Source organism: Frieseomelitta varia, unplaced genomic scaffold (assembly GCF_011392965.1).
Source record: "Frieseomelitta varia isolate USP_RPSP 00005682 unplaced genomic scaffold, Fvar_1.2 scaffold_905, whole genome shotgun sequence".
Classification (NCBI taxonomy): Eukaryota; Metazoa; Arthropoda; class Insecta; order Hymenoptera; family Apidae; genus Frieseomelitta; species Frieseomelitta varia.
Window position 1 is genome coordinate 6,832 of NW_025110707.1, and position 6,831 is coordinate 13,662.

Genomic DNA, 6,831 nt, shown 5'->3' on the forward strand with positions numbered 1-6,831 from the left:
AAGACATTTCACTTTTTAGTTATGCGAATTGAATTTAACGTTTATTAATTAAAGAGGGCAGATAGAAAATCTGATTACTCAATACAGGCATCTAGTGTTATACGAATAATGATATTAGTAAATGAAACTGTTAGCAAAATTAATACTGAATTTCTAGTTATATAATATGAAGCGTAATAACGAGGGTGTACGCACCATTATAAACTTCTCGTCTAATTTTAACATCCAGGTTACTACTATTCCCATAGTGAGAAGTTCAGAACGTTGCTAGCATTGAAACGAAAGAAAGCGATAGAGGTGCCATTCAGCTAGCCGATAATTATGTAACTTTCACACTTTGTAATCGTTACTTCTATGTGTCTACTTGAGATCCATTTAAATGCGAGCGATTTGTTTAAATACGACATCAGGGAATTTGCTAGCAGTTCATTAAATTTATTTTTACGAAAATTGATATGAAAATCAGGTAAATGGAGAATATTAAAAAGAAATTTGTTAGTTATAACAAAATATTATACTTAAATATTTTCTTTGTATAATTTACTGAAAATATCGGAAATTGTTATATCGGAAAATGAACGCTTACAAAGGGCGAATATTGTGGCGAAGAAAATTTTTTTTAGCTTTTCTAAGATTATCTTTATCTTTACAAGAAAGATAAAGTCAGCTGTTTGGAAGGAAACAGATATTTTGTAACAGATATTAAAATGCATGACTAACTCAATACCTTGAACATTGAGAAGATGAAATTCTGGGGCAATGTTAGGAAAATATGTATATTTATTGTTTACGTTGCAAATGAGAAAATAATAAAATGAAAAAAATTTGAAGGAAGAAAAATAATATATATTTTTATATTGAGAATTCATTCTTCTAATTGTAAATAGAACTACACGTGAAATTCACAGTTTCAAACTTTCAACTACACTTTAATAAAAGATATTAATAATTGTCATGAAAAATTTAATTCAATTTTCTTTTTTAGATTCTAATTAAGTTAACGATTAAAAAGAATAAAAGTATATGGTTTTACAGGAGAGCCATTTTGTGCGGAAACAACATTAATCTAATTTTATTCTTTCGAACAATAGTAAAAAGTACAATTCTTTCGAAAAATAGTAAAAAATACAAGGGGACAAAAAGAAGAAAATAAAGTTTTAATCATGTTTAAAAATGAACCTAAGTAGATTGTTATACAATTTTCTTTTACCATATATTAACAAAAATCGAAAATTGAATCTCTAAATATTTATTACAGTACCAAGATATCGATACTGATAACAAACATAATTTATAATTCCCTACATAAATTTTTCACATAATCAATACAACGAATCGTTATGATTCATCAGTGAATTCCTAAGTAAATGATCAACTTGTTAAAGTTTCACGGTGATTAAACGTGCCCTTCTTACACAATCCTCTTATATACCTGTTGATAATAATCTTCATAGGTATAACTTTATCAACCATATAAATATATGTTTTAAGACACACACTACTATGTGCTTCAGCATTCTTATATGCGTATTGTAAGATTCTATTCAACTTTTATAATTTTTTGTTGATTCTTAAATCTCTTTTAGATGAGAAAGATATTATAAAAAACAGAAATTATTGTGATCTTCTCAATAGAATTGACTTTTATGCAAAGTAAATAAATCTTGAACAACAAACTAGTTTTATATATATAATTATAATACATATATTATATTATAATAAATATAATATAAGTAACAATATAAATAGCACGAAGATCGTACATACATGTTGTAATATTTAAATCTTACTTATAATAAAAAAAGATAAAAAAATTGAGATGAATAAAACTGTATTATCAGTTCAGAAGTTTTTTTCAAATACTATTTAATTAGTATTTCATCGATTAAGTGTCAATATTCAAGTGAGATTACGAAGGTGCGCGAAAAATAAACTTAATGAATGCTTGTTTGTTTCATTCCTGAAACAAACTTGTTTACAATTCTGATTAACATGAACCCATTATAGTTATATCAAGATCATCCAGTATATATCATACCAAAATAATAGAATAACTAAAAATACAGTAATTAAAAATATTTTTAAAAGTAAAAAATATTTCTTTTTACCGTTACTACACAATTAGACAGATTGAACGATTAAAAGTTTCAGAGTTATTATAGAATATCTGATTAAATAGTATAAAATAATATCTGTTGTCATTTTAAAATATATTATATAAACAAGAATCAATATTCGTTATCTTTTTATATAACATTTATATATTTTATATTTTAATTAAAATAAATTATTTTCAAACACAGAGCATACATCTAACTGACAATTTGACAAATACATTTGTTAGAAAACAGCAAATAATTATTTGTGTATAATTTCCGTTCTATAGTATAGTACTATAATCTCGTTCTATTGTATAAAAGCTGCATTTTTCCTGTTTTTGCAAAACAATTAAAAACGTTGTTCGGTATGTATAAATTTTATTTTGTATGCATCATAGTTTTAGAGAAAACAATTTGATACATCAAGCTGATTGATTACAATTTCATTGATTGGATAATCGTTCTTTGTGAATGATTAAATAGCATGTACTTATGCATGTATATTTATTTCCCGGTGCCAAGGCTATTATACTCGCAGAGAGAAGCTATATGAAAAAAAAACGAGATAAAAAAGAAATAGGACTATCGATAGTGAAAGTGAGAGTGAGAGTGACTGTGTCGCTTTGACGATTTTTCTTGCGGTGAACACAATCAAGGTTACAACGCTTTGCTGCGTTGTTCGTGAGCTCCAATTTCTTGTGCAATCCGTTCTCTCGAATAACCATTGAAGACAAATTTTGCGTAATTTCGACGAGCATCGAATAACCCTGAATTTTGTATCGTCTCTTTATCCTTCTTTCATTTTCGTTAGTATTTTCTTTTTTGATAGTTTGTTAACTTTTTTTCAACAAGAAAAGAAAGACGTGAAATAAAGTTCTTTCATACGTAATTTAATTTCCAAGGAAATCGAGTTGAAAAAGATTCGATGCGTGTGTATTTATATGCAACTAAAATTAGCTAAGATATTGTTTATATAAGCGATGCACACAATACAGTCTTCTTTGCACAATCAGAATTATAAAAGATATGAATAGAAAATATCTTAATATACATACGTATATAATCTTTGGTTGTAATTTAATCTTATTTGTAAGATCACGTTAAAGCTACAGTTTATAATAAAGCCAATTTACATTAAAAGTTTGAATCAATTAGTACAGACTGTTAATTATAACGAGAGTATATGTATCCGTAATTAATTAGACAGACGTAGTATTAATTAGACCAGAGAGGCAATAAATTCAATAATTTTGTAATTCATGTAATAAAATACCTCCATTATGCGTCCTTGAACCTGTTAACGAAGACATTGTAGGTATATAAACACGATAGCCGTTATTAAGCGTGTATATCACTCAGTGAACCGTATCTTATTCAGCTGCAACTGCATACACTATATACACACGCATTGATATTTATACTGACGCGTTTCTACTTTAAGAATTAGCAACATCATTTCCTTAATTGAGGATTGTGTATTGTACTGCATTAAAATAGTCAAATAGTGAAGTTTTGAAGATGCTGTGAAATTTCGAACAATTAGAAAATAAGTCGATGTGAAACAATGTACAATGAATCCCCTCAACATTCGGACATTTAAATATTCAGATACCAAATGTTAAAACTGCTATATTATAATCTTGTAAAAAGAAATCGTACAACAAGACACTTGAGTTTATTTTAAAGCTTGAAACCCCTATTTTCAAAATGCATCATTCATTTTATTTTAAAATGTTTTACATTACGTAGTATATGGCAACACTTCTCTTCTCAGAAATGTTACAATAGTATGTAAAAAAAATACAAATACAATTTTTTTCATAACTGAACCTACGATGGATTGAAGCTTTCTCTTTACAACGATCCCTCAAAATTTGCTGTACAATTTTTTTCTCGCCCAATTTATCAAACTTTAAATGTCAGATACGAATATAATCGAATGTAACGACGATTTCTTGAATTTTCGTCATCTAAGATTCAACTAATATTCAATGTTTATCTGCCTAATATTCATTTAAGTCTAATATTCAAAATGACGAAAAAAAAAATCATATAACAAATTTTCGAGGGTCGTAGTAGGAAAATTTGTCTTCAAATCCATAATAGATTCAGTTATGAAAAATATTTTTCGAGGTTTCTACGTACTATGACAATTTATATCATTTTCTGTTACATGATATAAAAACGTTTCAAAATAAAATAATTAACATATTTTGAAAGCGGAGATTTTAAGCTAAATTATGCCAAGTTTATTATTGTATGATTTCTTTTTACAAAATTATAACAGTTTGAATATTTAGTATCCGAATATTAATGAGATAATCACTGTATATCTTGTAGAAAAAAATTTATAATTACAATCGCATTTTTATATCGCTTCAGTTTACTTGATAGTTTGTAATAGGTTTTCCGACTATATTTACAGTAATGCAGTATAGTCTTAAAAAAAAAGAATTACATAATTTAAAATCATTGAAACTATACAAAGGATTTTAAAATAAAATGAATGATGCTTTTAAAAATAGGGTGGAAGAAAAATTTTAGCAACAAATTACGTTCGTAAATTCTCAATATTTAAAAAAAAAAAAGAGAAATATATGTGCAAAAATATAGGATCTCACTAAACCTGAAAGCTCGATAAAAACAGTTAAGAAAAAGAAGATTACTTATCGAGATTGTGAATTTATTAAATTAGATAAAAAAGATTCGTTTGTTAATATAAAAAAAAAAATTGAAGAATAACTCTAACTTCTCTATTAAAGTATGAAATATATTTCACATGTTAAATCTCATAGCTATAAATGAAAATTTATACGAACAAGAAAAGAAGCATGCATTTTTAAAGTGAATAGACAATAGCATTGAAAAGTTTCTAAAAAGTATTATATAAGCCCATTTATTTTTAGAAATATATAGTTTGAAATGACGAATCGAAAGACAATATATTCAAAAAAAAAAAAATTAATAACACCTACTATCAAACATGATGGTGAGTCTTATGATGTAATCCTTATTTTTTTTATAACAAGCAATGAACCAATAGTTAGAAAATATGTAATTATTTTCCCTCCTAGCACTATTTATAATTTCAAAGCAGTTATTAGCATTATTTAATTATATAATTACAAGCAATAAAAGCAAATTGTTTTACATACATACTTTAAACATTTTCAATTAACATTCGATGTATATTGCTTTATTTCAATTGTACTGATAGATAAGACCTGTTTATTAATTTTATATTTTTTGTTTTATTTGTATCTTTTTATTTTGTTATATGATAATTTTGATATTTATTTATATTTGATATGATGAGTTTATATTTGATCCTTTTAATACATTAATTATATTTTTCAACATAAACAGTTTAATTTTTGTAGAGAAAGCCAAGGTGGATTAATTAATACATTAAAAATTATTAAAAAAAGAAATAAAGTCGACTTTCATATTTTCTCTATATATCTACTTATTAAATTATTTGCTAGTCCTTGACACCAAGTAAGTTTAATTTGATACACTAATAACAGCCAAGACATATGCTTAGGTGATTTATTTCATACGTAACGTTCTATATGTAATGGATTTTCTTAAAATGACTCTCATCCTGATCGATGGGAGAAGTCAGCATGTGGTTATTTTTTTATTGAAACAAATTTCACGCCTGCAGTAGGCTATATACGTGTACATGCATATACAAAAGCACGACAACCGTGCAAAGAAGAGCTGAAAGATAGAGTTTCAGAGAATCGAACGTTTTTTGCTTTTAGACATGTACACGAGGTTAAAAGCTGACGAGAATAACGAGAGGAACGTTTATCGCCCTGATCCGTCAACTCTGGCACACATGCTGAAGAAATTAAAATTTTTTGCCCATTTCCTCGAACGAACGACCAGTCACCGTAGACCATCGTGGGATTCCAACAAAAAGAAAATGAAAACGAGAAAATAACGAGGCGTCTGACGCCATCATCGCGTGATGCTTTCGGAATTCATTAATGAAAATTTTACTTACCGGTTGTTATTGTCTTCGATCACCATATCTATCTTACTTTCTTCCTGTGATAACTGGGAAACCTTCAAAATTAGGAAGAATGTAATACGTACCTGTAAATAAAAAGAAATACAAATTATCATCGATATGAAAAATGTATTAATATTGCATCAATATTTGTGTAAGTTAGTTACAATAATTTTTCAAAATAAAACTACATAATAAAAATTTTCATAATACTCGCTTTTCAATCAAGTGCCAATTTAATTTAGAGCACAATACAAAAATAAATTGAAGTAATATTCCATCATATAATTTAAATTCCTATTGATAAAAATTAAGGAAAAATATTAAGAAAATAATAATAGAAGTATTCACTTTTATATATACATACATGCATATATGAAAAAAAACTAGTAAAATCAATAAATCTTGTTTTTCTTAAATTTTTAATTCAAAACAATTTTACTTTAAACAAAGAAGTCTCTTTTTTCATAACTAATTAATTCATTCTCAGTATCAGTTGCGCGGTGTGTGTACATTATTTCAGAAAAAACAATCAGATTGATATTCATAGATTTATAATTATATCCACGAAACTGTTCCTGTATTTTCATTTTATATATATATTGCACATTTTGCAAACATAAAGCACGAGACAATAAACCGCGGTTTTACTGTGGAATTGCAATTGACGTATTTCCGGGCCGAAAACAATCGCCCAATCACGCCTTAACCGTC